This window comes from Plecotus auritus, assembly GCF_963455305.1.
Source record: "Plecotus auritus genome assembly, chromosome: X".
In the NCBI taxonomy this organism is placed as follows: Eukaryota; Metazoa; Chordata; class Mammalia; order Chiroptera; family Vespertilionidae; genus Plecotus; species Plecotus auritus.
In genome coordinates this window covers 86,965,492-86,976,428 of record NC_137784.1, presented here as the reverse complement: position 1 = coordinate 86,976,428, position 10,937 = coordinate 86,965,492, and the positions used below count along the sequence as shown (strand labels likewise).

The 10,937-nt window shown below is 39.1% G+C and overlaps 1 pseudogene across 1 annotated transcript; it reads right to left on the bottom strand.

The window, feature by feature from the left end:
* Nucleotides 1–967: 967 nt before the first annotated feature.
* Nucleotides 968–10,646, bottom strand: LOC308240195 (beta-citrylglutamate synthase B-like; annotated as a pseudogene). The gene is made up of 2 exons: nucleotides 10,162–10,646; nucleotides 968–1,496 (listed from the first exon to the last, which is right to left on the bottom strand). The product of its transcript is annotated as a beta-citrylglutamate synthase B-like (transcript).
* Nucleotides 10,647–10,937: the final 291 nt, after the last annotated feature.

The window sequence follows — 10,937 nt, the reverse complement described above, 5'->3', positions numbered from 1 at the left end:
ATTATATATGTTCTTCATGGCCTGAGAGCACAAACAATTTTGAGTAATAAAGGGTAACTATGAGCCCTAACCGGTTTGGCTCAGTGGATAGAGCATTGGCCTGCGGACTGAAGGGTCCCAGGTTCAATTCTGGTCAAGGGCATGTACCTTGGCTGCGGGCACATCCCCAGTGGGGAGTGTGCAGGAAGCAGCTGATCGATGTTTCTCTCTCATTGATGTTTCTAACTCTCTATCCCTCTCCCTTCCTCTCTGTAAAAAATCAATATATTTTTTTAAAAAAAGGGTAACTATGAGAGCCTGATATTTTTCTGTATCTCACCTCTTCTGCCTAGCTGTATAAAAGTCAGTAAGACCTGTGTGTGTGTGTGTGTGTGTGTGTGTGTGTGTGTATGTGTGTGCTTTACTGATTTGAGAGAGAGAGAGAGAGAGAGAGAGAGACATCAATTTGGTTGTTCAACTTACGAATGCATTCATAGGTTGATTCTTGTATGTGCCATGAACAGGGATTGAATCCACAACCTTGGCATATTGGGACAACACTCTAACCAACTGAGCTATCCGGCAAGGGCTGAAGTCAGTAAGATCTTAATAGCAGAGGTCTCCTCTATCTGACTTCTTCTTTCTTCACTAATCCTACTCAATTTTCTCTCTTCTTCCTGAGCATCTTCCATGAACAGCATTGCAAGTTGGTTAAAAAAATAATTAATAGTAAAACAAAGAAGAAAAAAAGCAATTTTTACAAAGGTTTTGTAATTATTTATTATTATTTGTCATATTATATAATTAATTATTTGTAATTAATTATTTACCAATGTAGTCACTGTTCAATTTCATTGGCTAGCAGGTGGTTCATGTTGAATAGGCCCCCAGGGAGCTTGGTGCTTTCAAGGTGCTATTGACAGAGCTGGAACTTGCGCTCATTTTGGCAGCAGTGCTGGCTGTGGGACTCAGCTCCTGCTAACTAATTTCACTGGCTGGGGACACCATGAAGAGCAGCAAGATATGACACCATGAACAGCAGGGATATACACCCAATGAGCAGGCCAGAGGGCTGAAGGGAGGTGGCATAGTATGCTATGATACCAGCTACATCTAGATTACAAACTTTATCAAAGGTGATGAAACCTACATTTGCATTGGCCTCAGAGACACAGAAGGCACTATCCTCTTTCATCAACAGGTCAATGCCACACACATCCATCCCCAGAATATTAGACATCTGGATAACTGGCTGCTTCCCTGGGTCACTCAATTTGAATATCATCCCCACACCACCTAATGAGCAGTTGCTTTGCATCCTTCCATCTGTTTAACAATATACCATAGTGCCAACCACACAGCCTTCCGCAACAATGACATGTACACCCCTTCCAGGAGACTTCAGCATACTTCTGGAACAAGTATGGAGCCACATGGATAATAAAAGGGCTTAGATAAGGCAAATGGTGCTTATCTCGAGTTAAGAAAACAGCTTTGTCTCTATGACCCCGTATATTCTTTATTTTAAAAAAATATTTTTTGTATGTGTGTTATCCTTTTTTTTATTGTCTAAAGTTTTACATATGTCTTCTTTTCCCCAAAATGACCCCCCGCCCAGCTATTTCCCCCCGGGGCAAGCCCCCACCGCCCAAGTGCCTGTGTCCATTGGATATGCTAATATGCATGCATACAAGTCCTTTGGTTGCTCTATAACCACCCTTCCCCTACCATTGTCTCTGGGTCTATTATTGTTCATCAAATTATGTTGATCATTATATCCCACATCTGAGTGAGATCATGTGATATTTATCTTTCTCCCACTGGCTTATTTCACTTAGCATAATGCTCTCCAGTTCCATCCATGCTGTTGCAAATGTTAAAAGTTCCTTCTTTTTTATAGTGGTATAATATTCCATTGTGTAGATGAACCACAGTTTTTTAATCCACTCATCTGCTGATGGGCACTTAGGCTGTTTCCAAATATTAGCTATTGTAAATTGTGCTGCTATGAACATAGGGGTGCATATATCCTTTCTGATTGGTGTTTCTGGTTTCTTGGGACATAGTCCTAGAAGTGGGATTACTGGGTCAAATGGGAGTTCCATTTTTAACTTTTTGAGGAAACTCCATACTGTCTTCCATAGTGGCTGCACCAGTCTGCATTCCCACCAGCGGTTAAGGAGGATTCCTTTTTCTCCACATCCTCTCCAGCACTTGTCGTTTGTTGATGATAGCCATTCTGACAGGTGTGAGATGGTATCTCATTGTTTTTTTGATTTGCATCTCTTGTATGATTAGTGACTTTGAGCATGTTTTCATATGTTTCTGGGCCTTCTGTATGTCCTCTTTTGAAAAATGTCTATTTAGATCCATTGCCCATATTTTGATTTGATCGTTTATCTTCCTTTTGTTAAGTTGCATGAGTTCTCTGTAAATTATGGAGATTGAACGTTTATCAGAAATATCATTGGCAAATATGTTCTCCCATGCAGTGGGCTTTCTTGTTGTTTTGTTGATGGTGGCTTTTGCTGTGCAGAAGCTTTTTTATTTTGATATAGTCCCATTTGTTTATTTTCTCCTTAGTCTCCATTGCCCTAGGAGCTGTTTCTGTAAAGATATTGCTATGACATATGTCTGCTATTTTGCTGCCTATGGAGTCTTGTAGGATTTTTATGGTTTCCCATCTTACATTTAAGTCCTTTAGCCATTTTGAGTTTGTTTTTGTGTATGGTGTAATTTGGTGATCTAGTTTCATTTTTTGCATGTATCTGACCAAATTTCCCCAGCACCATTTATTGAAGAGACTGTCTTGACTTCATTGTATGCTCTTGCCTCCTTTGTCAAATATTAATTGAGCATAATGGCTTGGATCAATTTCTGGGTTCTCTGTTCTGTTCCATTGGTATATATGTCTGTTCTTATGCCAGTACCATGCAGTTTTGAGAACCGTGGCTTGGTAATATAGCTTGATATCTGGTATTGTGATCCCTCCAACTTTGTTCTTCTTTCTCAGGATTGCTGTGGCTATTCAGGGTCCTTTTTTATTCCAGATGAATTTTTGGAGAGTTTGTTCTAGATCTTTGAAATATGCCATTGGTATTTTAATGGGTATTGTATTGAACCTGTAGATTGCTTTGGATAGTATGGACATTTTAATGATGTTGATTCTACCAATCCATGAACATGGTATGTTCTTCCATTTGTTTATGTCTTCCTCTATCTCTTTTTTCAATGTCCTGTAGTTTTCCAAGTACAGGTCTTTTATATCTTTAGTTAAGTTTATTCCTAGGTATCTTATGTTTTTGGTGCAATGGTAAATGGGATTTTTTTTTTTTTGCTTCTCTTTCTGTGAGTTCATTATTGGTGTATAAAAAGGCCATTGATTTCTGGATGTTAATTTTGTATCCTTCTTCATTGCCAACTTCATTTATTATGTCCAGTAGTTTTTTGATGGAGTCTTTGGGGTTTTCTATGTATAGTATCATGTCATCTGCAAATAAGGACAGTTTTACTTCTTCTTTTCCAATTTGGATACCTTTTATTTTTTCATCTTGTATGATCACTATGGCTAGTGCTTCTAGTACTATATCAAACAGGAGTGGTGAAAGTGGGCATCCCTGTCTTGTTCCTGTTCTTAGGGGGAATGGGTTTAGTTTTTGCCCATTGAGTATGATGTTGGCTGTAGGTTTGTCATATAAGGCTTTTATTAATTTGAGGCATGATCTCTCTATTCCCACATTGCTGAGATTTTTTATCAAGAAAGGGTGTTGGATTTTTTTCAAATGCTTTTTCTGCATTGATTGATATGATTGTGATTTTTTTGTCTCTCAGTTTATGTGATGTATCACATTTATTGATTTATGGATATTGTACCATCCTTGCATCCCCAGAATAAATCCCATTTGGTCATGGTGTATGATCTTTCTAATGTAATGCTGAATTCAATTTGCTAAAATTTGGTTGAGGATTTTTGCATCTATGTTCATGAAGGATATTGGCCTGGAGTTTTTTTTTTTTTTTTTTTTTTTTTTTTGTGTGTGTGTGTGTGTGTGTGTGTGGTGTCTTTATCTGGTTTTGGGATTAGAGTAATGCTGGCTTCATAGAAAGGGCTTGGAAGTGTTCCTTCCTCTTGAATTTTTTTAGAATAGTCTTAGAAGGATAGGTTTTAGTTCTTCTTTGAATGCTTGGTAGAATGCCCCTGTAAAGCCATCCAGACCAGGGCTTTTGTTTGCTGGAAGATTTTTTATCGCTGCTTCAATTTCTTCAGTAGTTATCGGCCTATTCAGGTTTTTTTACTCTTTTTGATTGAGTTTTGGGAGCTTGTATTTTTCCAAGAATATGTCCATTTCATATAGGTTGTCCATTTTGTTGGACTAGAGTTTTTCATAGTATTTTTTCATAATTGTTTGTATTTCAGTGGGATCAGTTGTTACTTCGCTTCTTTCATTTCTGATTTTGTTTATTTGGGTCCTCTCTCTTTGCTTCTTGGTGATCCTGGCTAGAGGTTCATCAATCTTGTTTATCCTTTCAAAGAACCAGCTCTTGGTTTTGTTGATCTTTTGTATTATTATTATTTTTTTTTGGTCTCTATGTCATTTATCTCCGATCTGATCTTTATTATTTCCTTCCTTCTTCTCATGCTGGGCTTTTCTTGTTGCTCTCTTTCTAACTCTTTGAGTTGTAGGCTTAGATAATTTATTACCATTGTTTATTGTTTTTTGAGCTAGGCCTGTAGAGCTATGAACTTCCCTCTCAAGACTGCTTTCACAGTGTCCCATAGATTTTGGATTGTTGTGTTTTCATTGTCGTTTGTTACCATGATGTTTTTTATTTCTTCTTTGATCTCTCTGGTAACCCAGTCATTGTTTAATAGCATGCCATTTAGCCTCCAGGTGTTTGATTTTTAAAATTGTTTTTATTGTAGTTAATTTCTAGTTTTATGCCATTGTGATCTGAGAAGATGCTTGATATGATTTCAATCTTCTTGAATTGGAAGAGATTTGCTTGTGTCCCAATATATGGTCTATTTTTGAAAGTGACCTACGTGCACTTGAGAATAATGTATATTCTGTGGCTTTCGGGTGAAATGTTCTGAAGATGTCAATTAATTCCATCTGATCTAGTGTGTCATTTAGGATTGATATTTCTTTGCTGATTTTTTGTTTAGAGGATTTGTCCAGTGGTGTTAGTGGAGTATTAAAGTCCCCTACAGTGACTGTATTGCTGTCAATCTCTCTCTTGATATCTTCCAGAGGTTGTTTTATGTATTTGGGTGCCCCTGTCTTGGGTGCATATATGTTTACCAGAGTTATATCTTCTTGTTGAATTGCTTCCTTTAGTATTATGAAGTGGCCTTCCTTATCTCTTGTTGTGGCCTTCACTTTGAGGTCTAATTTGTCAGCTATAGGTATTGCTACCCCAGCTTTTTTTTCATTTCCATTCACCTGAAAAACATTTTTCCATCCCTTCACCATAGGTCTGTGTGAGTCCTTTGTTCTAAGGTGGGTTTCCTGTAGACAGCAGATATATGGGTCATGTTTTCTTATCCACTCAGGTATCCTATGTCTTTTGATTGGGGCATTTAATTCATTTACATTTAAAGTTATTATTGATAGGTACTTGTTTTTTATTCTTTATGCCTGTGTTCCTTCTTCCCTTCCTATTTCTTCTTTTTACAGCAGACCCTTTAGTATTATTTCTTGCATTGCTGGCTTGGTGATAATAAACTTCCTTAGTCCTTTTTTGTCTGTGAAGCTCCTTATTTCACCCTCAATTTTGATGGATAGCCTTGCTGGGTACAGTATTCTTGGAATCAGACCCTTCCTTTGCATGACTTCGTATATTTCATTCCATTCCCTTCTGGCCTGTTGTATTTCTGTTGAGAAATCAGTTGATAGTCTGATGGGAGATCCTTTGTAGGTAACTTTCTGTCTCTCTCTGGCAGCCTCTAAGATTCTTACTTTGTCATTGGTGTTTGCCAATTTAATTATAATGTGTCTTGGTGTAGATCTTTTGGAGTTCATCTTGTATGGGACTCTGTGAGCTTCTTGGACTTGTGTGAGTTTTTTCGTCCCTATATCAGTGACGTTTTCTGTCATTATTTCTTCAAACAGGTTTTCTATTCCTTGCTGGCACCCCTATTATGCGGATGTTGTTTCATTTCATATTGTACCAAAATTCTCTTAGGCTCTCATGTTTTTTAAGTTTGTTTTTTTCTAGATGCTGTTCTGCTTGCGTATTTTTTCCTACCTTGTCTTTTAGCTCACTGATATGGTCCTCCACTTCTTGTAGTCTACTATAGATGCTTTCTATTGAGTTCTTCATTGCAGCGATGTAATTTTTCATTTCTTATTGTTTCTTCATTTCTTCTTCGTTCTTACACATATTATTGAATTTGTCTTCCATCCTTTTCACCTACCTTATGACCATTGTTCTGAATTCTTTCTCTGTCATATTGCTTGCCTCCATTTCACTTACTTCCTTTTCTGGTGATTCCTCCTTTTCTTTTGAATGCAGGCTATTTCTTTGTCTCCCCATGATCGTTCCTCTCAGGGTTTCGGGTTATGTAGCTCTCTCTCCTACATTGACTTAAAGGTACAAAATACAACACAACAAGACATAATGCACAGGGCACCAATCACAAATGTATTCACAATACTAATACCCCCAAAATAAGGTGAGCACCAGAGAAAACAGAAATAGGGAATAGAAAAGAGTGCAAAAATGATATTGAGAAAAGGAAAAAATGTAAGAGAGAAAAGAAAGAAGAAAATACAAGGGGAAAATATATGTATATGGGATGAAAACTCCAATAAAACAACTAATCCGAAAAATGCAAACAACAAACACCCTGATATGAATGCAAACTACAAACAACAACTAGTCAAAAAATGCAAACAACTACCCTCCAAACAACAAACACCCAGATGAATCTGAGGAGGCATAGCTTATTTCCAGAATATAAAGTCAAGGAATTGAATGAATGGGGAACTAGTCACAATTCTGTATAGAGGAGGTAGAAAGAGAATGAGTGTATAAGAAGAAAAGTAAAAAACAAAATACAAAAAAAGAAAATATATATATATATATATATATATATATATATATATATATATATATATTGAAAAATATATAAAGGAAAATTTATATATAAAAAATTTCCCCCTCTTTAATATATATATCTATGTATATATATATCTATGTTTACTATTGGAAAAGGAGAATAGAGATAGATAAGGCTGAGTTGGTGATTGGAATTAGTTAAGTTATTAGTAGAAGAAGAAAACAAGTGAGGAGAAGAAAACAGAAGCAAAAGAAAAAACACTCCAACAACAACAAAAAAAACCAAACAAATTAAAATAACTAACCAACAATCAAACAACAACAAGACAGAAAGAAAAAGGCAAAACAATTTTGGATAGTGAAGAAAGAGAGAAGTATGTATGGGCTGGAGCAGGGGAGAGGAAATTAGATATATGAGTAAGATCAATTTTATTTATTTATTTTTAAAAATATATTTTATTGATTTTTTTACAGAGAGGAAGAGATAGGGATAGAGAGTTAGAAACATTGATGAGAGAGAAACATTGATCAGCCGCCTCCTGCACACCTCCCATTGGGGATGTGCCCACAACCAAGGCAGATGTCCTTGACCGGAATCAAACCCGGGACCTTTCAGTCCGCAGAACAACGCTCCATCCACTGAGCCAAACCGGTTAGGGTAGTAAGATCAATTTTTAACAGGGAGTAAAAAGAAAGTATAGAGAAAAACTAAAGCAGGAACAGGGTAAGAGATACAGGACCAAAAAGAGGAAAAGTGAGGAAGAGAGTGTTTGCATAAAGAAAAAATTGAGATAGAGTAAAATAATACTAAAGGGAAAATAAAAATAGAATGTAGAACACTAATTCCAAAATAAAATAAAATAAAGAAAAAAATAACATAAAATAAAACTTAAAAAGGGGTAAAATAATAATATTAATAATAATAGTTAAAATAAAAATATAATAATAAACAAGGTAAAATCAAGTGAGAGAAAAAATTAGTTTAAGTAAAAGATAAAAAGTAAAAATTTGAATTAGTGAAGGTCATTCACTTCCTCTACTGTTCTGCTTGGCATGTCTGTTTCCTTTCAGGCAGTCAGCACAGTATTGAAGTTCCCTATGATCCACCGTGTCATAAGCCACAACCCTCTTTTCAAGCAGGCGTGATCTCTCTGCTCTCTTTGGTTCTTAGCGTGCCTTTAGTTGTATTTACACACAAGAGTCAATTTCTGATACAACCCCCAAGTGGCAGTGTTTCTGTCTTAATATCCAGAGCTAAAAGGCCTCTTTACCCTGGCACTGTGCACGACTTTTCCACTGGCTCTGTGTGCATCTCTGCATGTGACTCTGCATGCTTCTTTTCCCCCTGGCTCTGCGCAGCCAGAACAAAACTTCAGGCTGCCTTTCTGGACCCAGTCCAGCTGTGGGTTAATATCTAGAATCCCCTTCTACAAGCATCTCTGTGGACTTCCTTCCACATTCAAGGGCTACACTGACCCCAACGGCCACGGATTTTGTGGGGCCCAGTCTTCCTCTGAGACTCTAGTACCCACTGCACGCATTTCTCCCTCCAGCCTGGATCCCAAATCTCACCTTTCTCTAGGCAATATCTGACCTTTCCATCCATGGATTTACTCACCAGCTATGTTTAATTCACCGGTTTTGGGTGGGTGCTGTTTGATTCAGCTGTTCCTTCTATCTGCTCTGTGAGAAGGTGCAGGGCCCGTTCACATTTTCTGAGCCACCTTTTCTCCCCCTGAGCAGACCTCCCAGGCACCCAAGGTCAGGGAGGCTGGAATTCCAGCATTCGTGGGTTCGCAGTTGTGGTAACTGGTCCCTGGGCGTTGTGGTTGTAGGGTCCCTGGAGGTATCCGAGATCTCCCTGGTTGAAGGTAAGGCTGGGGTTCTGATCACAGTCAGTCTCCCAATCACAGCTGGTCTCCCCTTCAAGATGGTGTGGCCTCTACAGCAGAGCCGGCAGCTCTGGGAGAGATTTCAGCTGCAGTAGAGGCTGCCCAGTCGGAGGGGAGGGGGCCGGTCTGCCAGTCCCCAGCAGTTCCTTGGAATATAGCTGTACCTCACTCACAAATACAGACACTCCCCACATGTCCACACACTCTCCTTTCGTTCTCTCATTCACACACTATCTTGCAGCCTGCTGTCCCATTGGCTGCCATCTTGGATCTCCTCTTTATTTTTTATTTATTTATTTTTTTTGCTGTAAAAAGCTTTATTGTTTCCATTTGGTCCAATGCATGGGAGAAGGCTCCAGGGTGGTTAAAAGAATGGCTAGTGGTTTTGGGGAGAGGCTCAGGCTAAAACTAGACACCAGGGAAATGCAGAGGGGCCCCTTAAAGGCCTCTGGGCTCCAAAGGTTGCTGGTCATGCTTGAGGTTGAGCCTTTAAAAGAGATACTCGCCCAGCACAACCTGGGGGCTTGCCAGCCTGTGGAGATTAGTCAGGTGTTTCCCATCTTCTTGATGAGTTTCACTTCCTCATCCAGTAAGTGGTTTTCCAGGAAGTCACAAAGATAAGGGTCTGTGTGGGTAGAACTCAGGGCATCCAGACCCAAAAGGGCCTGGTTCAGGTTCCTCTCCAAGGCCATGGCAGCTTCCATGGCATCCTGAGTTTTGCCCACTCATCTTGGGAAGGCTTTAGCATCCTGGAGGACAATGCAGCCACCACCCTGGTTTTGCAGCTTTCAGACATGCTCAGCACCCGTGTGCTTCTTCTCTGCCAACTTGTGGAAGAAGTGGCCCATGCACTCCAGAGCCACATCATTGCAATCAAAATAGAAGCTCAGAGAGGGGTAAGTGTAGGAGGCCCACAGATGCAGGTTGGTGAGGCAGTAGACAACAGCCTCTGCCTTGGTGGAATTATTCTGACAAATTTGGGTGCTCATAGTTTGTTGGCAATAAAGAGTTAAAGTTAAAACACACACACACACACACACACACAATGGAGTTGGCTGGTCTCCGATGCTGAGGATAACTGAGGTGGTTCCAATGGTGGTGACTGGAAAAGAGGTTGGAAGGTAGTCGGAGGCTGGAAGAAGGGGGCATCCCTGGATCTGTTCTGTCATTGTTGAAGCAAGAGACAGATCGGGGGTAGGGGGTAGGGCACTGCCTGGCCCCATGTATTCTTTACTACTAATGGTACCTCCAGTACTTCTGCTTTATCAACAATTTCATAGAAAAATTTTCATGACCACTATAAGAAAGAGTATCTGGGAGAGGAACACTATGCCTAACCAACTCTTAAAATGTCCAGAACTTATTAACACAGTTCATGATGGCTTGAGATCAATTCATCAACCAGCATTTCATCTTCTCTAGATGGTGCAAAACAGTGATGTCACTATCACTTTGCACCTAATGGGGTTGGTACTCAGTATCAACTCTCAGTACCACTTAGGGGTGGGCAGGAATTAATTTTCCATTGATCCACAGACCCAGGTTTCCTTGTTCAATTATCAGCACCACCTCTTCCATCAACATGGCCCTAAAATCCAGTTTCTCCTCACAACACTTGGCCTTTAATTCTGATAAGATCTCTTTTGAGGGATAGTCTTCCCTGATTTAACAATCTGTCAAAAATCATACCTTAGCAACCACAGCACTACACATCTTGATCTGCTTGTTCTTCCTTTTCCTGAATGATTTCTTCCTGAATGTAAACTATTTGATTGCAGGAGCTGGCAAAAGCAAGTCCAAAATCTGAGAGCAGGAGTCCTCAGGTGAAACTTCTTTCAACAGGGCAAAGATTTTAAACTCAGGTTGGTTTGAGCTCAGGGCTTCCATTTATATTGATTATACCATGAGGATTAAACAAGATAAAAAAGTTAGGTGCCTGCCACATAGCATTCCCTCAAAAAAATGTTAGCTATTTTATTGTTATCATTATTGTTACAAAATTGA